The sequence below is a fragment of the Orcinus orca genome, unplaced genomic scaffold, assembly GCF_937001465.1.
Source record: "Orcinus orca unplaced genomic scaffold, mOrcOrc1.1 scaffold_73, whole genome shotgun sequence".
Lineage (NCBI taxonomy): Eukaryota > Metazoa > Chordata > Mammalia > Artiodactyla > Delphinidae > Orcinus > Orcinus orca.
In genome coordinates this window covers 534,933-559,232 of record NW_026043836.1, presented here as the reverse complement: position 1 = coordinate 559,232, position 24,300 = coordinate 534,933, and the positions used below count along the sequence as shown (strand labels likewise).

The 24,300-nt window shown below is 43.7% G+C and overlaps 1 long non-coding RNA gene across 5 annotated transcripts in view; it reads right to left on the bottom strand.

Annotated features, from left to right (window-relative positions):
- Positions 1-10,318, bottom strand: part of LOC125963199 (uncharacterized) — a 657,652-nt gene extending 647,334 nt beyond the window's left edge. For 2 of the 5 annotated variants that reach the window (XR_007475022.1, XR_007475021.1), the window contains exon 1: positions 7,091-7,157. This is a non-coding gene — a long non-coding RNA (uncharacterized LOC125963199). Of the gene's footprint in view, positions 1-2,346; positions 2,383-7,090; positions 7,158-10,251 lie in introns of those variants that run through there. The other 3 variants (XR_007475024.1, XR_007475023.1, XR_007475020.1) reach the window with 2 other exon arrangements.
- Between the last annotated feature and the right edge of the window lie 13,982 nt (positions 10,319-24,300).

The window sequence follows — 24,300 nt, the reverse complement described above, 5'->3', positions numbered from 1 at the left end:
TTTAACTCTCATTTCCCACCAGGAAGAGGAATTAACCAAAGGCTCAGCGTGCCGTGCCAGAACCAGATTAGGGGCTGAAGCAATCCTGCGGTGTTGCGGCCAGCTCACAAGAAAGCGAGTTGAAGAAAGGAGCTCAGGGGCACTGTAATTCACACACCTGCAGAGTTATAAATGATAGCTATCGTCCAAAAATATACTGAAGTTAGGCTGCCAAGAGGACTTGAAAGCGGCGCAGAATTGCAGGAAACCGATTTCAGGAGGTAGACAGGAATTGCATTTAAAACACAGGAAAAGAGCCAGAATGTCAAGAATGATGCACTTGGCCAAAAAGGGCGTATGCGTTTGTTCCTGAATATATTCAGGAAAAAACGCATACGCCCTTTTTGGCCAACCAAGCAAGCTTGCAAAGGAAATCTGCACTACAATGAAGTCTCTCTTCCCCTGGTCAAAAGGGCCATCTGAATAAAGTGTAAAATCCAGAAAGGCAGGACAGGCCATGGAGATCTGGGAGCCTTGTTATGCTGATGGGCGGGATGTAAATTTCCAACAGCCACTTGGGAGAAATGTATGGTGTTTCCTGAAACATCTAAAAAACAAAGCAACAGAGCATAGGGCACTTCCACTTGTGGTCCTATAGGTTAGGGAAATTAAAATCAAAAAGACACAGCCACCCCAAAGTTTGGGACGGCTCTGTTTACAAGAACCTCGTTTACGGTACAAGTTCAATATCGCAGACAGTGAAAAATGGATAAAGAAGTTGTGGTACTTACGTACAATGCAATATCACTCAGCAATGAAATCTATGTCATCAGGCCCGTAGCAGCATAATGAGTGGATTCAGGTATGATGATTCTAACTGAAATAAGTCACACAGAAAAAGAAACATCATAAGATATCACTAATACACGGAATGTAAACTTGGCTACACAGGAACTGGATTACATAAGAGAACAGGGTCTCAAATTTAGAAAACCAACTTATGCTTGCTTAAGGGGAAAGGTGAGTTGGGGTGCTGCATAAAACCAGAGATTGAAATGAGCACAGATAAACTTCGTTAAGCCAAATATGGAATAGACAAGAGCTACTCCTTGCTCAACGAAATGGACTCAACACCCCATATTAAACGCCAAAGAATGTACCTGACTAGTAAGTATCTTAAAACCTATGAATTGCTATGTCTCCGAAAGAGAATCAAGCGTGTGTACAGGGGCATAAACACAGCAGTGATAGGATTGGAGAGGTTCGGTGAGCAAATGAAGACGCTTTGAAGCCATATTGCATGGTACCCATTCCACGGGTCTCAACTCTCCAGGTTTAAGTGATTCTTCCTTCAGCTAAAACATGCATCTGGAACCCAGAGTATGATCAACCATGTGATTCGGAGATGTGTTCCAAAATGTCTCAGTTCTCGTCCCCTGGTACTCGGGTGCAACATTCCAGACGCTTTACTAACACTCTCCCGACTTCGAGAGTCAGTGCCTTTAACCTCCTGTTTGGCCCAGTTTGCAATTTCTGCGGAAGATGAACAGGAATAGGGAGAACCAATGAGAGACCGGCTGGAGGTGTCTGGACAGGGAAATTTAACTCTCATGTCCCACCAGGAAGAGGAATTAACCAAAGCCTCAGGGTGCCGTGCTGGAACCAGATTAGGGCCTGAAGCAATCCTGCGGTGTTGCGGCCAGCTCAAAAGAAAGCGAGTTGAAGAAAGGAGCTCAGGGGCCCTGTAATCACAAACCTGCAGAGTTATAAATGATAGCTATCATCCAAAAATATACTGAAGTAAGGCTGCCAAGAGGACTTGAAAGCGGGGCATAATTGCAGGAATCCGATTTCAGGAGGGAGACTGGATTGGATTTAAAGCATAGGAAAAGAGGCAGAACGTCCACAATGATGCACTTGGCCAAAAAGGGCATATGCGTTTTTTCCTGAATATATTCAGGGAAAAAACGCATACGCCCTTTTTGGCCAACCAAGCAAGCTTGCAAAGGAAATCTGCACTACAATGAAGTCTCACTTCCCCCCCGGTCAAAAGGGCCATCTGAAAAATGTGTAAAATCCAGAAAGGCAGGACAGGCCATGGAGAACTGGGAGCCTTGTTATGCTGATGGGCGGGATGTAAATTGCCAACAGCTACTCCGGAGATGTGTATGGTGTTTCCTGAAACATCTAAAAAACAAAGCAACAGAGCCTAGGGCACTTCCACTTATGGTCCTATAGCTTAGGGAAATTAAAATCAAAAAGACACAGCCACCCCAAAGTTTGGGACGGCTCTGTTTACAAGAACCTCGCTTATGGTACATGTTCAATATCGCAGAAAGCAAAAAATGGATAAAGAAGTTGTGGTACTTAAGTACAATGCAATATCACTCAGCAATGAAATCTATGTCATCAGGCTCATAGCAGCATAATAAGTGGATTCAGGTATGATGATTCTAACTGAAATAAGTCACACAGAAAAAGAAACATCATAAGATATCACTAATACACGGAATGTAAACTTGGCTACACAGGAACTGAATTACAAAACAGAACAGGGTCTCAAATTTAGAAAACCAACTTATGCTTGCTTAAGGGGAAACCTGAGTTGGGGTGCTGCATAAAACCAGAGATTGAAATGAGCACAGATAAAGTTCCTTAAGCCAAATATGGAATAGACAAGAGCTACTCCTTGCTCAACGAAATGGGCTCAACACCCCATATTAAACGCTTAAGAATGTACCTGACTAGTAAGTATCTTAAAACGTATGGATTGCTATGTCTCCGATAGAGAATCAAGCGTGTGTACAGAGGCATAAACGCAGCAGTGATAGGATTGGAGAAGTTCGGTGAGCAAATGAAGACCCTTTGAACTCATATTGCATGGTACCCATTCCACGGGTCTCAACTCTCCAGGTTTAAGGGATTCTTCCTTCAGCTAAAACATGCATGTGGAACCCAGAGTATGATCAACTGTGTGATCGGGAGACGTGTTGAAATATGTCTCAGTTCTCGTCCCCTGGTACTTGGGTGCAACATTCCAGATGCTTTACTAACACTCTCCCGACTTGGAGAGTCAGTGCCTTTAACCTCCTGTTTGGCCCAGTTTGCAATTTCTGTGAAAGATGAACAGGAATAGGGAGAATCAATGAGAGACTAGCTGGAGGTGTCTGGACGGGCAAATTTAACTCTCATTTCCCCCCAGGAGGAGGAATTAACCAAAGGCTCAGCGTGCCATGCCGGAGCCAGATTAGGGCCTGAAGAAATCCTGCGGTGTTGCGGCAAGCTCACAAGAAAGTGAGTTGAAGAAAGGAGCTCAGGGGCACTGTAATTCACAAACCTGCAGAGTTATAAATGACAGCTATCGTCCAAAAATATACTGAAGTAAGGCTGCCAAGAGCAGTTGAACGCGGCGCATAATTGCAGGAATCCGATTTCAGGAGGTAGACTGGAATTGCATTTAAAGCATAGGAAAAGAGGCAGAACGTCGACAATGATGCACTTTGCCAAAACGGGCGTATGCATTTTCTCCTGAATATATTCAGGAAAAGACGCATACGCCCTTTTTGGCCAACCAAGCAAGCTTGCAAAGGAAATCTGCACTACAATGAAGTCTCAGTTCCCCCCCATCAAAAGGGCCATCTGAAAAAAGTGTAAAATCCAGAAAGGCAGGACAGGACATGGAGAACTGGGAGCCTTGTTATGCTGATGGGCGGGATGTAAATTGCCAACAGCCACTGGGGAGAAGTGTATGGTATTTCCTGAAACATCTAAAAAACAAAGCAACAGAGCCTAGGGCACTTCCAATTATGGTCCTATAGCTTAGGGAAATTAAAATCAAAAAGACACAGCCACCCCAAAATTTGGGACAGCTCTGTTTACAAGAACCTCGTTTATGGTACAAGTTCAATATCGCAGAAAGCGAAAAATGGATAAAGAAGTTGTGGTAATTACGTACAATGCAATATCACTCAGCAATGACATCTATGTCATCAGGCCCATAGCAGCATAATGAGTGGATTCAGGTATGATGATTCTAACGGAAATAAGTCACACAGAAAAAGAAACATCATAAGATATCAGTAATACACGGAATGTAAACTTGGCTACACAGGAACCAGATTACAAAACAGAAGAGTGTCTCAAATTTAGAAAACCAACTTATGGTTGCTTAAGGGGAAAGGGGAGTTGGGGTGCTGCATAAAACCAGAGATTGAAATGAGCACAGATAAATTTCCTTAAGCCAAATATGTAACAGACAAGAGCTACTCCTTGCTCAACGAAATGGACTCAACACCCCATATTAAACACCTAAGAATGTACCTGACTAGTAAGTATCTTAAAACCTATGTATTGCTATGTCTCCGAAAGAGAATCAAGAGTGTGTACAGGGGCATAAACGCAGCAGTGATAGGATTGCAGAGGTTCGGTGAGCAAATGAAGACCCTTTGAAGTCATATTGCATGGTACCCATTCCATGGTTCTCAACTCTCCAGGTTTAAGGGATTCTTCCTTCAGCTAAAACATGCATGTGGAACCCAGAGTATGATCAACCGTGTGATCGGGAGACGTGTTGAAATATGTCTCAGTTCTCGTCCCCTGGTACTTGGGTGCAACATTCCAGATGCTTTACTAACACTCTCCCGACTTGGAGAGTCAGTGCCTTTAACCTCCTGTTTGGCCCAGTTTTCAATTTCTGCGAAAGATGAACAGGAATAGGGAGAATCAATGAGAGACTAGCTGGAGGTGTCTGGACGGGCAAATTTAACTCTCATTTCCCCCCAGGAGGAAGAATTAACCAAAGGCTCAGCGTGCCATGACGGAGCCAGGTTAGGGCCTGAAGAAATCCTGCGGTGTTGCGGCCAGCTAACAAGAAAGCGAGTTGAGGAAAGGAGCTCAGGGTCACTGTAATCACAAACCTGCAGAGTTATAAATGACAGCTATCGTCCAAAAATATACTGAAGTAAGGCTGCCAAGAGGACTTGAAAGCGGGGCAAAATTGCAGGAATCCGATTTCAGGAGGTAGACTGGAATTGCATTTAAAGCATAGGAAAAGAGGCAGAACGTCGACAATGATGCACTTGGCCAAAATGGGCGTATGCATTTTCTCCTGAATATATTCAGGAAAAGACGCATACGCACTTTTTGGCCAACCAAGCAAGCTTGCAAAGGAAATCTGCAATACAATGAATTCTCACTTCCCCCCGGTCAAAAGGGCCATCTGAAAAAAGTGTAACATCCAGAAAGGCAGGACAGGCCATGGAGAACTGGGAGCCTTGTTATGCTGATGGGCCGGATGTAAGTTGCCAACAGCCACTCTGGAGAAGTGTATGGTGTTTCCTGAAACATGTAAAAAACAAAGCAACAGAGCCAAGGGCACTTCCACTTATGGTCCTATAGCTTAGGGAAATTAAAATCAAAAAGACACAGCCACCCCAAACTTTGGGACGGCTCTGTTTACAAGAACCTCGTTTACGGTACAAGTTCAATATCGCAGAAAGCGAAAAATGGATAAAGAAGTTGTGGTACTTACGTACAATGCCATATCACTCAGCAATGAAATCTATGTCATCAGGCCCGTAGCAGCATAATGAGTGGATTCAGGTATGATGATTCTAACTGAAATAAGTCACACAGAAAAAGAAACATAAGATATCACTAATACACGGAATGTAAACTTGGCTACAGAGGAACTGGATTACAAAACAGAAGAGGGTCTCAAATTTAGAAAACCAACTTACGCTTGCTTAAGGGGAAAGGTGAGTTGGGGTGCTACATAAAACCAGAGATTGAAATGAGCACAGATAAAGTTCCTTAAGCCAAATATGGAATAGACAAGAGCTACTCCTTGCTCAACGAAATGGACTCAACACCCCATATTAAACGCCTAAGAATGTACTTGACTAGTAAGTATCTGAAAACCTATGGATTTCTATGTCTCCGAAAGAGAATCAAGTGTGTGTACAGGGACATAAACGCAGCAGTGATAGGATTGGAGAGGTTTGCTGAGCAAATGAAGACCCTTGGAGGTCATATTGCATTGTACCCATTCCACAAGTCTCAACTCTCCAGGTTTAAGGGATTCTTCCTTCAGCTAAAACATGCATGTGGAGCCCAGAGTATGATCAACCGTGTGATCGGGAGACGTGTTCCAATATGTCTCAGTTCTCGTCCCCTGGTATTCGGGTCCAACATTCCAGACGCTTTACTAACACTCTCCCGACTTGGAGAGTCAGTGCCTTTAACCTCTTGTTTTGTGCAGTTTGCAATTTCAGCGGAAGATGAACGGGAATAGGGAGAACCAATGAGAGACTAGCTGGAGGTGTCTGGATGGGCAAATTTAACTCTCATTTCCCACCAGGAAGAGGAATTAACCAAAGGCTCAGCTTGCCGTGCCAGAACAAGATTAGGGCCTGAAGCAATCCTGTGGTGTTGCGGCCAGCTTACAAGCAAGTGAGTTGAAGAAAGGAGCTCAGGGGCACTGTAATTCACAAACCTGCAGAGTTATAAATGACAGCAATCATCCAAAAATATACTGAAGAATGGCTGCCAAGAGGATTTCAAAGCGGGGCAGAATTGCAGGAAACCGATTTCAGGAGGTAGACTGCAATTGCATTTAAAGCATAGGAAAAGAGGCAGAACGTCGACAATGATACACTTGGCAAAAAAGGGCGTATGTGTTTTTTCCTGAATATATTCAGGAAAAAACACATACGCCCTTTTAGGCCAACCAAGGAAGCTTGAAAAGGAAATCTACACTATAATGAAGTCTCACTTCCCCCCGGTCAAAAGGGCCATCTGAAAAAAGTGTAAAATCCAGAAAGGCAGGACAGGCCATGGAGAACTGGGAGCGTTGTTATGCTGATCGGCGGGATGTAAATTGCCAACAGCCAATCGGGAGATGTGTATGGTGTTTCCTGAAACATCTAAAAAACAAAGCAACAGAGCCTAGGGCACTTCCAATTATGGTCCTATAGCTTAGGGAAATTAAAATAAAAAAGACACAGCCACCCCAATATTTGGGATGGCTCTGTTTACAAGAACCTCGTTTATGGTACAAGTTCAATATCGCAGAAAGCGAAAAATGGATAAAGAAGTTGTGGTACTTACGTACAAAGCAATATCACTCAGCAATGAAATCTATGTCATCAGGCCCGTAGCAGCATAAAGAGTGGATTCAGGTATGATGATTCTAACTGAAATAAGTCACACAGAAAAAGAAACATCATAAGATATCAGTAATACACGGAATGTAAACTTGGCTACACAGGAACCTGATTACAAAACAGAAGAGGGTCTCAAATTTAGAAAACCAACTTATGCTTGCTTAAGGGGAAAGGGGAGTTGGGGTGCTGCATAAAACCAGAGATTGAAATGAGCAGAGATAAATTTCCTTAAGACAAATACGTAACAGACAAGAGCTACTCCTTGCTCAACGAAATGGACTCAACACCCCATATTAAACGCCTAAGAATGTACCTGACTAGTAAGTATCTTAAAACCTATGGATTGCTATGTCTCCGAAAAAGAATCAAGCGTGTGTACAGGGGCATAAACGCAGCAGTGATAGGATTGCAGAGGTTCGGTGAGCAAATGAAGACCCTTTGAAGTCATATTGCATGGTACCCATTCCACGGGTCTCAACTCTCCAGGTTTAAGGGATTCTTCCTTCAGCTAAAACATGCATGTGGAACACAGAGTATGATCAGCCGTGTGATCAGGACACGTGTTCAAATATATTTCAGTTTTCCTCCCCTGGTACTCGGGTGCAACATTCCAGATGCTTTACTAACACTCTCCCGACTTGGAGAGTCAGTGCCTTTAACCTCCTGTTTGGCCCAGTTTGCAATTTCTGCGGAAGATGAACAGGAATAGGGAGAACCAATGAGAGACTAGCTGGAGGTGTCTGGACGGGCAAATTTAACTCTCATTTCCCACCAGGAAGAGGAATTAACCAAAGGCTCAGCGTGCCGTGCCGGAACCAGATTAGGGCCTGAAGCAATCCTGCGGTGTTGCGGCCAGCTCACAAGAAAGCGAGTTGAAGAAAGGAGCTCAGGGGCACTGTAATTCACAAACCTGCAGAGTTATAAATGACAGCTATCGTCCAAAAATATACTGAAGTAAGGCTGCCAAGAGGACTTGAAAGCCGGGCAGAATTGCAGGAAACCGATTTCAGGAGGTAGACTGGAATTGCATTTAAAGCATAGGAAAAGAGGCAGAAGGTCGACAATGATGCACTTGGCAAAAAAGGGCGTATGCGTTTTTTCCTGAATATATTCAGGAAAAAACGCATACGCCCTTTTTGGCCAACCAAGCAAGCTTGCAAAGGAAATCTGCACTACAATGAAGTCTCACTTCCCCCCCCGTCAAAAGGGCCATCTGAAAAAAGTGTAAAATCCAGAAAGGCAGGACAGGCCATGGAGAACTGGGAGCCTTGTTATGCTGATGGGCGGGATGTAACTTGCCAACAGCCACTCGGGAGAAGTGTATGGTGTTTCCTGAAACATCTAAAAAACAAAGCAACAGAGCCTAGGGCACTTCCACTTATGGTCCTATAGCTTAGGGAAATTAAAATCAAAAAGACACAGCCACCCCAAAGTTTGGGATGGCTCTGTTTACAAGAAACTCGTTTACAGTACAAGTTCAATATCGCATAAAGCGAAAAATGGATAAAGAAGTTGTGGTACTTACGTACAATGCAATATCACTCAGCAATGACATCTATGTCATCAGGCCCATAGCAGCATAATGAGTGGATTCAGGTATGATGATTCTAACTGAAATAAGTCACACAGAAAAAGAAACATCATAAGATATCACTAATACACGGAATGTAAACTTGGCTACACAGGAACTGAATTTCAAAACAGAACATGGTCCCAAATTTAGAAAACCAACTTATGCTTGCTTAAGGGGAAAGGTGAGTTGGGGTGCTGCATAAAACCAGAGATTGAAATGAGCACAGATAAAGTTCCTTAAGCCAAATATGTAATAGACAAGAGCTACTCCTTGCTCAACGAAATGGACTCAAAACCCCATATTAAACGCCTAATAATGTACCTGACTAGTAAGTATCTTAAAACCTATGGATTGCTATGTCTCTGAAAGTGAATCAATCGTGAGTACAGGGGCAAAAACGCAGCAGTGATAGGATTGGAGAGTTTTGGTGAGCAAATGAAGACCCTTTGAAGTCATATTGCATGGTACCCATTCCAAGGGTCTCAACTCTCCAGGTTTAAGGGATTCTTCCTTCAGCTAAAACATGCATGTGGAACCCAGAGTATGATCAACCGTGTGATCGGGAGACGTGTTCCAATATGTCTCAGTTCTCGTCCCCTGGTACTCGGTTGCAACATTCCAGATGCTTTACTAACACTCTCCCGACTTGGAGAGTCAGTGCCTTTAACCTCCTGTTTGGCCCAGTTTGCAAATTCCGCGGAAGATGAACGGGAATAGGGAGAACCAATGAGAGACTAGCTGGAGGTGTCTGGATGGGCAAATTTAACTCTCATTTCCCACCAGGAAGAGGAATTAACCAAAGGCTCAGCTTGCCGTGCCAGAACAAGATTAGGGCCTGAAGCAATCCTGTGGTGTTGCGGCCAGCTTACAAGCAAGTGAGTTGAAGAAAGGAGCTCAGGGGCACTGTAATTCACAAACCTGCAGAGTTATAAATGACAGCAATCATCCAAAAATATACTGAAGAATGGCTGCCAAGAGGATTTCAAAGCGGGGCAGAATTGCAGGAAACCGATTTCAGGAGGTAGACTGCAATTGCATTTAAAGCATAGGAAAAGAGGCAGAACGTCGACAATGATACACTTGGCAAAAAAGGGCGTATGTGTTTTTTCCTGAATATATTCAGGAAAAAACACATATGCCCTTTTAGGCCAACCAAGGAAGCTTGAAAAGGAAATCTACACTATAATGAAGTCTCACTTCCCCCCGGTCAAAAGGGCCATCTGAAAAAAGTGTAAAATCCAGAAAGGCAGGACAGGCCATGGAGAACTGGGAGCGTTGTTATGCTGATCGGCGGGATGTAAATTGCCAACAGCCAATCGGGAGATGTGTATGGTGTTTCCTGAAACATCTAAAAAACAAAGCAACAGAGCCTAGGGCACTTCCAATTATGGTCCTATAGCTTAGGGAAATTAAAATAAAAAAGACACAGCCACCCCAATATTTGGGATGGCTCTGTTTACAAGAACCTCGTTTATGGTACAAGTTCAATATCGCAGAAAGCGAAAAATGGATAAAGAAGTTGTGGTACTTACGTACAAAGCAATATCACTCAGCAATGAAATCTATGTCATCAGGCCCGTAGCAGCATAAAGAGTGGATTCAGGTATGATGATTCTAACTGAAATAAGTCACACAGAAAAAGAAACATCATAAGATATCAGTAATACACGGAATGTAAACTTGGCTACACAGGAACCTGATTACAAAACAGAAGAGGGTCTCAAATTTAGAAAACCAACTTATGCTTGCTTAAGGGGAAAGGTGAGATGGGGTGCTGCATAAAACCAGAGATTGAAATGAGCAGAGATAAATTTCCTTAAGACAAATACGTAACAGACAAGAGCTACTCCTTGCTCAACGAAATGGACTCAACACCCCATATTAAACGCCTAAGAATGTACCTGACTAGTAAGTATCTTAAAACCTATGGATTGCTATGTCTCCGAAAAAGAATCAAGCGTGTGTACAGGGGCATAAACGCAGCAGTGATAGGATTGCAGAGGTTCGGTGAGCAAATGAAGACCCTTTGAAGTCATATTGCATGGTACCCATTCCACGGGTCTCAACTCTCCAGGTTTAAGGGATTCTTCCTTCAGCTAAAACATGCATGTGGAACCCAGAGTATGATCAGCCGTGTGATCAGGACACGTGTTCAAATATATTTCAGTTTTCCTCCCCTGGTACTCGGGTGCAACATTCCAGATGCTTTACTAACACTCTCCCGACTTGGAGAGTCAGTGCCTTTAACCTCCTGTTTGGCCCAGTTTGCAATTTCTGCGGAAGATGAACAGGAATAGGGAGAACCAATGAGAGACTAGCTGGAGGTGTCTGGACGGGCAAATTTAACTCTCATTTCCCACCAGGAAGAGGAATTAACCAAAGGCTCAGCGTGCCGTGCCGGAACCAGATTAGGGCCTGAAGCAATCCTGCGGTGTTGCGGCCAGCTCACAAGAAAGCGAGTTGAAGAAAGGAGCTCAGGGGCACTGTAATTCACAAACCTGCAGAGTTATAAATGACAGCTATCGTCCAAAAATATACTGAAGTAAGGCTGCCAAGAGGACTTGAAAGCCGGGCAGAATTGCAGGAAACCGATTTCAGGAGGTAGACTGGAATTGCATTTAAAGCATAGGAAAAGAGGCAGAAGGTCGACAATGATGCACTTGGCCAAAAAGGGCGTATGCGTTTTTTCCTGAATATATTCAGGAAAAAACGCATACGCCCTTTTTGGCCAACCAAGCAAGCTTGCAAAGGAAATCTGCACTACAATGAAGTCTCACTTCCCCCCCCGTCAAAAGGGCCATCTGAAAAAAGTGTAAAATCCAGAAAGGCAGGACAGGCCATGGAGAACTGGGAGCCTTGTTATGCTGATGGGCGGGATGTAACTTGCCAACAGCCACTCGGGAGAAGTGTATGGTGTTTCCTGAAACATCTAAAAAACAAAGCAACAGAGCCTAGGGCACTTCCACTTATGGTCCTATAGCTTAGGGAAATTAAAATCAAAAAGACACAGCCACCCCAAAGTTTGGGATGGCTCTGTTTACAAGAAACTCGTTTACAGTACAAGTTCAATATCGCATAAAGCGAAAAATGGATAAAGAAGTTGTGGTACTTACGTACAATGCAATATCACTCAGCAATGACATCTATGTCATCAGGCCCATAGCAGCATAATGAGTGGATTCAGGTATGATGATTCTAACTGAAATAAGTCACACAGAAAAAGAAACATCATAAGATATCACTAATACACGGAATGTAAACTTGGCTACACAGGAACTGAATTTCAAAACAGAACATGGTCCCAAATTTAGAAAACCAACTTATGCTTGCTTAAGGGGAAAGGTGAGTTGGGGTGCTGCATAAAACCAGAGATTGAAATGAGCACAGATAAAGTTCCTTAAGCCAAATATGTAATAGACAAGAGCTACTCCTTGCTCAACGAAATGGACTCAAAACCCCATATTAAACGCCTAATAATGTACCTGACTAGTAAGTATCTTAAAACCTATGGATTGCTATGTCTCTGAAAGTGAATCAATCGTGAGTACAGGGGCAAAAACGCAGCAGTGATAGGATTGGAGAGTTTTGGTGAGCAAATGAAGACCCTTTGAAGTCATATTGCATGGTACCCATTCCAAGGGTCTCAACTCTCCAGGTTTAAGGGATTCTTCCTTCAGCTAAAACATGCATGTGGAACCCAGAGTATGATCAACCGTGTGATCGGGAGACGTGTTCCAATATGTCTCAGTTCTCGTCCCCTGGTACTCGGTTGCAACATTCCAGATGCTTTACTAACACTCTCCCGACTTGGAGAGTCAGTGCCTTTAACCTCCTGTTTGGCCCAGTTTGCAAATTCCGCGGAAGATGAACAGGAATAGGGAGAACCAATGAGAGACTAGCTGGAGGTGTCTGGACGGGAAAATTTAACTCTCATTTCCCACCAGGAAGAGGAATTAACCAAAGGCTCAGCGTGCCATGCCGGAACCAGATTAGGGCCTGAAGCAATCCTGCGGTGTTGCGGCCAGCTCACAAGAAAGCGAGTTGAAGAAAGGAGCTCAGGGCCACTGTAATTCACAAACCTGCAGAGTTATAAATGACAGCTATCATCCAAAAATATACTGAAGTAAGGCTGCCAAGAGGACTTGAAAGCCGGGCAGAATTGCAGGAAACCGATTTCAGGAGGTAGACTGGAATTGCATTTAAAGCAGAGGAAAAGAGGCAGAAGGTCGACAATGATGCACTTGGCCAAAAAGGGCGTATGCGTTTTTTCCTGAATATATTCAGGAAAAAACGCATACGCCCTTTTTGGCCAACCAAGCAAGATTGCAATGGAAATCTGCACTACAATGAAGTCTCACTTCCCCCCCCCCGTCAAAAGGGCCATCTGAAAAAAGTGTAAAATCCAGAAAGGCAGGACAGGCCATGGAGAACTGGGAGCCTTGTTATGCTGATGGGCGGGATGTAACTTGCCAACAGCCACTCTGGAGAAGTGTATGGTGTTTCCTGAAACATCTAAAAAACAAAGCAACAGAGCCTAGGGCACTTCCACTTATGGTCCTATAGCTTAGGGAAATTAAAATCAAAAAGACACAGCCACCCCAAAGTTTGGGATGGCTCTGTTTACAAGAAACTCGTTTAGGGTACAAGTTCAATATCGCATAAAGCGAAAAATGGATAAAGAAGTTGTGGTACTTACGTACAATGCAATATCACTCAGCAATGACATCTATGTCATCAGGCCCATAGCAGCATAATGAGTGGATTCAGGTATGATGATTCTAACTGAAATAAGTCACACAGAAAAAGAAACATCATAAGATATCACTAATACACGGAATGTAAACTTGGCTACACAGGAACTGAATTTCAAAACAGAACATGGTCCCAAATTTAGAAAACCAACTTATGCTTGCTTAAGGGGAAAGGTGAGTTGGGGTGCTGCATAAAACCAGAGATTGAAATGAGCACAGATAAAGTTCCTTAAGCCAAATATGTAATAGACAAGAGCTACTCCTTGCTCAACGAAATGGACTCAAAACCCCATATTAAACGCCTAATAATGTACCTGACTAGTAAGTATCTTAAAACCTATGGATTGCTATGTCTCTGAAAGTGAATCAGTCGTGAGTACAGGGGCAAAAACGCAGCAGTGATAGGATTGGAGAGTTTTGGTGAGCAAATGAAGACCCTTTGAAGTCATATTGCATGGTACCCATTCCATGGGTCTGAACTCTCCAGGTTTAAGGGATTCTTCCTTCAGCTAAAACATGCATGTGGAACCCAGAGTATGATCAACCGTGTGATCGGGAGACGTGTTGAAATGTGTCTCAGTTCTCGTCCCCTGGTACTCGGGTGCAACATTCCAGATGCTTTACTAACACTCTCCCGACTTGGAGAGTCAGTGCCTTTAACCTCCTGTTTGGCCCAGTTTGCAAATTCCGCGGAAGATGAACAGGAATAGGGAGAACCAATGAGAGACTAGCTGGAGGTGTCTGGACGGGAAAATTTAACTCTCATTTCCCACCAGGAAGAGGAATTAACCAAAGGCTCAGCGTGCCATGCCGGAACCAGATTAGGGCCTGAAGCAATCCTGCGGTGTTGCGGCCAGCTCACAAGAAAGCGAGTTGAAGAAAGGAGCTCAGGGGCACTGTAATTCACAAACCTGCAGAGTTATAAATGACAGCTATCATCCAAAAATATACTGAAGTAAGGCTGCCAAGAGGACTTGAAAGCCGGGCAGAATTGCAGGAAACCGATTTCAGGAGGTAGACTGGAATTGCATTTAAAGCATAGGAAAAGAGGCAGAAGGTCGACAATGATGCACTTGGCCAAAAAGGGCGTATGCGTTTTTTCCTGAATATATTCAGGAAAAAACGCATACGCCCTTTTTGGCCAACCAAGCAAGCTTGCAAAGGAAATCTGCACTACAATGAAGTCTCACTTCCCCCCCCGTCAAAAGGGCCATCTGAAAAAAGTGTAAAATCCAGAAAGGCAGGACAGGCCATGGAGAACTGGGAGCCTTGTTATGCTGATGGGCGGGATGTAACTTGCCAACAGCCACTCGGGAGAAGTGTATGGTGTTTCCTGAAACATCTAAAAAACAAAGCAACAGAGCCTAGGGCACTTCCACTTATGGTCCTATAGCTTAGGGAAATTAAAATCAAAAAGACACAGCCACCCCAAAGTTTGGGATGGCTCTGTTTACAAGAAACTCGTTTACAGTACAAGTTCAATATCGCATAAAGCGAAAAATGGATAAAGAAGTTGTGGTACTTACGTACAATGCAATATCACTCAGCAATGACATCTATGTCATCAGGCCCATAGCAGCATAATGAGTGGATTCAGGTATGATGATTCTAACTGAAATAAGTCACACAGAAAAAGAAACATCATAAGATATCACTAATACACGGAATGTAAACTTGGCTACACAGGAACTGAATTTCAAAACAGAACATGGTCCCAAATTTAGAAAACCAACTTATGCTTGCTTAAGGGGAAAGGTGAGTTGGGGTGCTGCATAAAACCAGAGATTGAAATGAGCACAGATAAAGTTCCTTAAGCCAAATATGTAATAGACAAGAGCTACTCCTTGCTCAACGAAATGGACTCAAAACCCCATATTAAACGCCTAATAATGTACCTGACTAGTAAGTATCTTAAAACCTATGGATTGCTATGTCTCTGAAAGTGAATCAATCGTGAGTACAGGGGCAAAAACGCAGCAGTGATAGGATTGGAGAGTTTTGGTGAGCAAATGAAGACCCTTTGAAGTCATATTGCATGGTACCCATTCCACGGGTCTCAACTCTCCAGGTTTAAGGGATTCTTCCTTCAGCTAAAACATGCATGTGGAACCCAGAGTATGATCAACTGTGTGATCGGGAGACGTGTTGAAATATGTCTCAGTTCTCGTCCCCTGGTACTCGGATGCAACATTCCAGATGCTTTACTAACACTCTCCCGACTTGGAGAGTCAGTGCCTTTAACCTCCTGTTTGGCCCAGTTTGCAAATTCCGCGGAAGATGAACAGGAATAGGGAGAACCAATGAGAGACTAGCTGGAGGTGTCTGGACGGGAAAATTTAACTCTCATTTCCCACCAGGAAGAGGAATTAACCAAAGGCTCTGCGTGCCGTGCCGGAACCAGATTAGGGCCTGAAGCAATCCTGCGGTGTTGCGGCCAGCTCACAAGAAAGCGAGTTGAAGAAAGGAGCTCAGGGGCACTGTAATTCACAAACCTGCAGAGTTATAAATGACAGCTATCATCCAAAAATATACTGAAGTAAGGCTGCCAAGAGGACTTGAAAGCCGGGCAGAATTGCAGGAAACCGATTTCAGGAGGTAGACTGGAATTGCATTTAAAGCATAGGAAAAGAGGCAGAAGGTCGACAATGATGCACTTGGCCAAAAAGGGCGTATGCGTTTTTTCCTGAATATATTCAGGAAAAAACGCATACGCCCTTTTTGGCCAACCAAGCAAGCTTGCAAAGGAAATCTGCACTACAATGAAGTCTCACTTCCCCCCCCCCGTCAAAAGGGCCATCTGAAAAAAGTGTAAAATCCAGAAAGGCAGGACAGGCCATGGAGAACTGGCAGCCTTGTTATGCTGATGGGCGGGATGTAACTTGCCAACAGCCACTCGGGAGAAGCGTATGGTGTTTCCTGAAACATCTAAAAAACAAAGCAACAGAGCCTAGGGCACTTCCACTTATGGTCCTATAGCTTAGGGAAATTAAAATCAAAAAGACACAGCCACCCCAAAGTTTGGGATGGCTCTGTTTACAAGAACGTCGTTTACGGTACAAGTTCAATATCGCATAAAGCGAAAAATGGATAAAGAAGTTGTGGTACTTACGTACAATGCACTATCACTCAGCAATGACATCTATGTCATCAGGCCCATAGCAGCATAATGAGTGGATTCAGGTATGATGATTCTAACTGAAATAAGTCACACAGAAAAAGAAACATCATAAGATATCACTAATACACGGAATGTAAACTTGGCTACACAGGAACTGAATTTCAAAACAGAACATGGTCCCAAATTTAGAAAACCAACTTATGCTTGCTTAAGGGGAAAGGTGAGTTGGGGTGCTGCATAAAACCAGAGATTGAAATGAGCACAGATAAAGTTCCTTAAGCCAAATATGTAATAGACAAGAGCTACTCCTTGCTCAACGAAATGGACTCAAAACCCCATATTAAACGCCTAATAATGTACCTGACTAGTAAGTATCTTAAAACCTATGGATTGCTATGTCTCTGAAAGTGAATCAATCGTGAGTACAGGGGCAAAAACGCAGCAGTGATAGGATTGGAGAGTTTTGGTGAGCAAATGAAGACCCTTTGAAGTCATATTGCATGGTACCCATTCCACGGGTCTCAACTCTCCAGGTTTAAGGGATTCTTCCTTCAGCTAAAACATGCATGTGGAACCCAGAGTATGATCAACCGTGTGATCGGGAGACGTGTTGAAATATGTCTCAGTTCTCGTCCCCTGGTACTCGGGTGCAACATTCCAGATGCTTTACTAACACTCTCCTGACTTGGAGAGTCAGTGCCTTTAACCTCCTGTTTGGCCCAGTTTGCAAATTCCGCGGAAGATGAACAGGAATAGGGAGAACCAATGAGAGACTAGCTGGAGGTGTCTGGACGGGAAAATTTAACTCTCATTTCCCACCAGGAAGAGGAATTAACCAAAGGCTCAGCGTGCCGTGCCGGAACCAGATTAGGGCCTGAAGCAATCCTGCGGTGTTGCGGCCAGCTCACAAGAAAGCGAGTTGAAGAAAGGAGCTCAGGGGCACTGTAATTCACAAACCTGCAGAGTTATAAATGACAGCTATCATCCAAAAATATACTGAAGTAAGGCTGCCAAGAGGACTTGAAAGCCGGGCAGAATTGCAGGAAACCGATTTCAGGAGGTAGACTGGAATTGCATTTAAAGCATAGGAAAAGAGGCAGAAGGTCGACAATGATGCACTTGGCCAAAAAGGGCGTATGCGTTTTTTCCTGAATATATTCAGGAAAAAACGCATACGCCCTTTTTGGCCAACCAAGCAAGCTTGCAAAGGAAATCTGCACTACAATGAAGTCTCACTTCCCCCCCCCGTCAAAAGGGCCATCTGAAAAAAGTGTAAAATCCAGAAAGGCAGGACAGGCCATGGAGAACTGGGAGCCTTGTTATGCTGATGGGCGGGATGTAACTTGCCAACAGCCACTCGGGAGAAGTGTATGGTGTTTCCTGAAACATCTAATAAACAAAGCAACAGAGCCTAGGGCACTTCCACTTATGGTCCTATAGCTTAGGGAAATTAAAATCAAAAAGACACAGCCACCCCAAAGTTTGGGATGGCTCTGTTTACAAGAAACTCGATTACGGTACAAGTTCAATATCGCATAAAGCGAAAAATGGATAAAGAAGTTGTGGTACTTACGTACAATGCAATATCACTCAGCAATGACATCTATGTCATCAGGCCCATAGCAGCATAATGAGTGGATTCAGGTATGATGATTCTAACTGAAATAAGTCACACAGAAAAAGAAACATCATAAGATATCACTAATACACGGAATGTAAACTTGGCTACACAGGAACTGAATTTCAAAACAGAACATGGTCCCAAATTTAGAAAACCAACTTATGCTTGCTTAAGGGGAAAGGTGAGTTGGGGTGCTGCATAAAACCAGAGATTGAAATGAGCACAGATAAAGTTCCTTAAGCCAAATATGTAATAGACAAGAGCTACTCCTTGCTCAACGAAATGGACTCAAAACCCCATATTAAACGCCTAATAATGTACCTGACTAGTAAGTATCTTAAAACCTATGGATTGCTATGTCTCTGAAAGTGAATCAATCGTGAGTACAGGGGCAAAAACGCAGCAGTGATAGGATTGGAGAGTTTTGGTGAGCAAATGAAGACCCTTTGAAGTCATATTGCATGGTACCCATTCCACGGGTCTCAACTCTCCAGGTTTAAGGGATTCTTCCTTCAGCTAAAACATGCATGTGGAACCCAGAGTATGATCAACTGTGTGATCGGGAGACGTGTTGAAATATGTCTCAGTTCTCGTCCCCTGGTACTCGGATGCAACATTCCAGATGCTTTACTAACACTCTCCCGACTTGGAGAGTCAGTGCCTTTAACCTCCTGTTTGGCCCAGTTTGCAAATTCCGCGGAAGATGAACAGGAATAGGGAGAACCAATGAGAGACTAGCTGGAGGTGTCTGGACGGGAAAATTTAACTCTCATTTCCCACCAGGAAGAGGAATTAACCAAAGGCTCTGCGTGCCGTGCCGGAACCAGATTAGGGCCTGAAGCAATCCTGCGGTGTTGCGGCCAGCTCACAAGAAAGCGAGTTGAAGAAAGGAGCTCAGGGGCACTGTAATTCACAAACCTGCAGAGTTATAAATGACAGCTATCATCCAAAAATATACTGAAGTAAGGCTGCCAAGAGGACTTGAAAGCCGGGCAGAATTGCAGGAAACCGATTTCAGGAGGTAGACTGGAATTGCATTTAAAGCATAGGAAAAGAGGCAGAAGGTCGACAATGATGCACTTGGCCAAAAAGGGCGTATGCGTTTTTTCCTGAATATATTCAGGAAAAAACGCATACGCCCTTTTTGGCCAACCAAGCAAGCTTGCAAAGGAAATCTGCACTACAATGAAGTCTCACTTCCCCCCCCGTCAAAAGGGCCATCTGAAAAAAGTGTAAAATCCAGAAAGGCAGGACAGGCCATGGAGAACTGGCAGCCTTGTTATGCTGATGGGCGGGATGTAACTTGCCAACAGCCACTCGGGAGAAGTGTATGGTGTTTCCTGAAACATCTAAAAAACAAAGCAACAGAGCCTAGGGCACTTCCACTTATGGTCCTATAGCTTAGGGAAATTAAAATCAAAAAGACACAGCCACCCCAAAGTTTCGGATGGCTCTGTTTACAAGAACCTCGTTTACGGTACAAGTTCAATATCGCATAAAGCGAAAAATGGATAAAGAAGTTGTGGTACTTACGTACAATGCACTATCACTCAGCAATGACATCTATGTCATCAGGCCCATAGCAGCATAATTAGTGGATTCAGGTATGATGATTCTAACTGAAATAAGTCACACAGAAAAAGAAACATCATAAGATATCACTAATACACGGAATGTAAACTTGGCTACACAGGAACTGAATTTCAAAACAGAACATGGTCCCAAATTTAGAAAACCAACTTATGCTTGCTTAAGGGGAAAGGTGAGTTGGGGTGCTGCATAAAACCAGAGATTGAAATGAGCACAGATAAAGTTCCTTAAGCCAAATATGTAATAGACAAGAGCTACTCCTTGCTCAACGAAATGGACTCAAAACCCCATATTAAACGCCTAATAATGTACCTGACTAGTAAGTATCTTAAAACCTATGGATTGCTATGTCTCTGAAAGTGAATCAATCGTGAGTACAGGGGCAAAAACGCAGCAGTGATAGGATTGGAGAGTTTTGGTGAGCAAATGAAGACCCTTTGAAGTCATATTGCATGGTACCCATTCCACGGGTCTCAACTCTCCAGGTTTAAGGGATTCTTCCTTCAGCTAAAACATGCATGTGGAACCCAGAGTATGATCAACCGTGTGATCGGGAGACGTGTTGAAATATGTCTCAGTTCTCGTCCCCTGGTACTCGGGTGCAACATTCCAGATGCTTTACTAACACTCTCCCGACTTGGAGAGTCAGTGCCTTTAACCTCCTGTTTGGCCCAGTTTGCAAATTCCGCGGAAGATGAACAGGAATAGGGAGAACCAATGAGAGACTAGCTGGAGGTGTCTGGACGGGAAAATTTAACTCTCATTTCCCACCAGGAAGAGGAATTAACCAAAGGCTCAGCGTGCCATGCCGGAACCAGATTAGGGCCTGAAGCAATCCTGCGGTGTTGCGGCCAGCTCACAAGAAAGCGAGTTGAAGAAAGGAGCTCAGGGGCACTGTAATTCACAAACCTGCAGAGTTATAAATGACAGCTATCATCCAAAAATATACTGAAGTAAGGCTGCCAAGAGGACTTGAAAGCCGGGCAGAATTGCAGGAAACCGATTTCAGGAGGTAGACTGGAATTGCATTTAAAGCATAGGAAAAGAGGCAGAAGGTCGACAATGATGCACTTGGCCAAAAAGGGCGTATGCGTTTTTTCCTGAATATATTCAGGAAAAAACGCATACGCCCTTTTTGGCCAACCAAGCAAGCTTGCAAAGGAAATCTGCACTACAATGAAGTCTCACTTCCCCCCCGTCAAAAGGGCCATCTGAAAAAAGTGTAAAATCCAGAAAGGCAGGACAGGCCATGGAGAACTGGGAGCCTTGTTATGCTGATGGGCGGGATGTAACTTGCCAACAGCCACTCGGGAGAAGTGTATGGTGTTTCCTGAAACATCTAATAAACAAAGCAACAGAGCCTAGGGCACTTCCACTTATGGTCCTATAGCTTAGGGAAATTAAAATCAAAAAGACACAGCCACCCCAAAGTTTGGGATGGCTCTGTTTACAAGAAACTCGTTTACGGTACAAGTTCAATATCGCATAAAGCGAAAAATGGATAAAGAAGTTGTGGTACTTACGTACAATGCACTATCACTCAGCAATGACATCTATGTCATCAGGCCCATAGCAGCATAATGAGTGGATTCAGGTATGATGATTCTAACTGAAATAAGTCACACAGAAAAAGAAACATCATAAGATATCACTAATACACGGAATGTAAACTTGGCTACACAGGAACTGAATTTCAAAACAGAACATGGTCCCAAATTTAGAAAATCAACTTATGCTTGCTTAAGGGGAAAGGTGAGTTGGGGTGCTGCATAAAACCAGAGATTGAAATGAGCACAGATAAAGTTCCTTAAGCCAAATATGTAATAGACAAGAGCTACTCCTTGCTCAACGAAATGGACTCAAAACCCCATATTAAACGCCTAATAATGTACCTGACTAGTAAGTATCTTAAAACCTATGGATTGCTATGTCTCTGAAAGTGAATCAATCGTGAGTACAGGGGCAAAAACGCAGCAGTGATAGGATTGGAGAGTTTTGGTGAGCAAATGAAGACCCTTTGAAGTCATATTGCATGGTACCCATTCCACGGGTCTCAACTCTCCAGGTTTAAGGGATTCTTCCTTCAGCTAAAACATGCATGTGGAACCCAGAGTATGATCAACCGTGTGATCGGGAGACGTGTTGAAATATGTCTCAGTTCTCGTCCCCTGGTACTCGGGTGCAACATTCCAGATGCTTTACTAACACTCTCCTGACTTAGAGAGTCAGTGCCTTTAACCTCCTGTTTGGCCCAGTTTGCAAATTCCGCGGAAGATGAACAGGAATAGGGAGAACCAATGAGAGACTAGCTGGAGGTGTCTGGACGGGAAAATTTAACTCTCATTTCCCACCAGGAAGAGGAATTTACCAAAGGCTCAGCGTGCCGTGCCGGAACCAGATTAGGGCCTGAAGCAATCCTGCGGTGTTGCGGCCAGCTCACAAGAAAGCGAGTTGAAGAAAGGAGCTCAGGGGCACTGTAATTCACAAACCTGCAGAGTTATAAATGACAGCTATCATCCAAAAATATACTGAAGTAAGGCTGCCAAGAGGACTTGAAAGCCGGGCAGAATTGCAGGAAACCGATTTCAGGAGGTAGACTGGAATTGCATTTAAAGCATAGGAAAAGAGGCAGAAGGTCGACAATGATGCACTTGGCCAAAAAGGGCGTATGCGTTTTTTCCTGAATATATTCAGGAAAAAACGCATACGCCCTTTTTGGCCAACCAAGCAAGCTTGCAAAGGAAATCTGCACTACAATGAAGTCTCACTTCCCCCCCCCCGTCAAAAGGGCCATCTGAAAAAAGTGTAAAATCCAGAAAGGCAGGACAGGCCATGGAGAACTGGGAGCCTTGTTATGCTGATGGGCGGGATGTAAATTGCCAACAGCCACTCGGGAGAAGTGTATGGTGTTTCCTGAAACATCTAATAAACAAAGCAACAGAGCCTAGGGCACTTCCACTTATGGTCCTATAGCTTAGGGAAATTAAAATCAAAAAGACACAGCCACCCCAAAGTTTGGGATGGCTCTGTTTACAAGAAACTCGATTACGGTACAAGTTCAATATCGCATAAAGCGAAAAATGGATAAAGAAGTTGTGGTACTTACGTACAATGCAATATCACTCAGCAATGACATCTATGTCATCAGGCCCATAGCAGCATAATGAGTGGATTCAGGTATGATGATTCTAACTGAAATAAGTCACACAGAAAAAGAAACATCATAAGATATCACTAATACACGGAATGTAAACTTGGCTACACAGGAACTGAATTTCAAAACAGAACATGGTCCCAAATTTAGAAAACCAACTTATGCTTGCTTAAGGGGAAAGGTGAGTTGGGGTGCTGCATAAAACCAGAGATTGAAATGAGCACAGATAAAGTTCCTTAAGCCAAATATGTAATAGACAAGAGCTACTCCTTGCTCAACGAAATGGACTCAAAACCCCATATTAAACGCCTAATAATGTACCTGACTAGTAAGTATCTTAAAACCTATGGATTGCTATGTCTCTGAAAGTGAATCAATCGTGAGTACAGGGGCAAAAACGCAGCAGTGATAGGATTGGAGAGTTTTGGTGAGCAAATGAAGACCCTTTGAAGTCATATTGCATGGTACCCATTCCACGGGTCTGAACTCTCCAGGTTTAAGGGATTCTTCCTTCAGCTAAAACATGCATGTGGAACCCAGAGTATGATCAACTGTGTGATCGGGAGACGTGTTGAAATATGTCTCAGTTCTCGTCCCCTGGTACTCGGATGCAACATTCCAGATGCTTTACTAACACTCTCCCGACTTGGAGAGTCAGTGCCTTTAACCTCCTGTTTGGCCCAGTTTGCAAATTCCGTGGAAGATGAACAGGAATAGGGAGAACCAATGAGAGACTAGCTGGAGGTGTCTGGACGGGAAAATTTAACTCTCATTTCCCACCAGGAAGAGGAATTAACCAAAGGCTCTGCGTGCCGTGCCGGAACCAGATTAGGGCCTGAAGCAATCCTGCGGTGTTGCGGCCAGCTCACAAGAAAGCGAGTTGAAGAAAGGAGCTCAGGGGCACTGTAATTCACAAACCTGCAGAGTTATAAATGACAGCTATCATCCAAAAATATACTGAAGTAAGGCTGCCAAGAGGACTTGAAAGCCGGGCAGAATTGCAGGAAACCGATTTCAGGAGGTAGACTGGAATTGCATTTAAAGCATAGGAAAAGAGGCAGAAGGTCGACAATGATGCACTTGGCCAAAAAGGGCGTATGCGTTTTTTCCTGAATATATTCAGGAAAAAACGCATACGCCCTTTTTGGCCAACCAAGCAAGCTTGCAAAGGAAATCTGCACTACAATGAAGTCTCACTTCCCCCCCCGTCAAAAGGGCCATCTGAAAAAAGTGTAAAATCCAGAAAGGCAGGACAAGCCATGGAGAACTGGCAGCCTTGTTATGCTGATGGGCGGGATGTAACTTGCCAACAGCCACTCGGGAGAAGTGTATGGTGTTTCCTGAAACATCT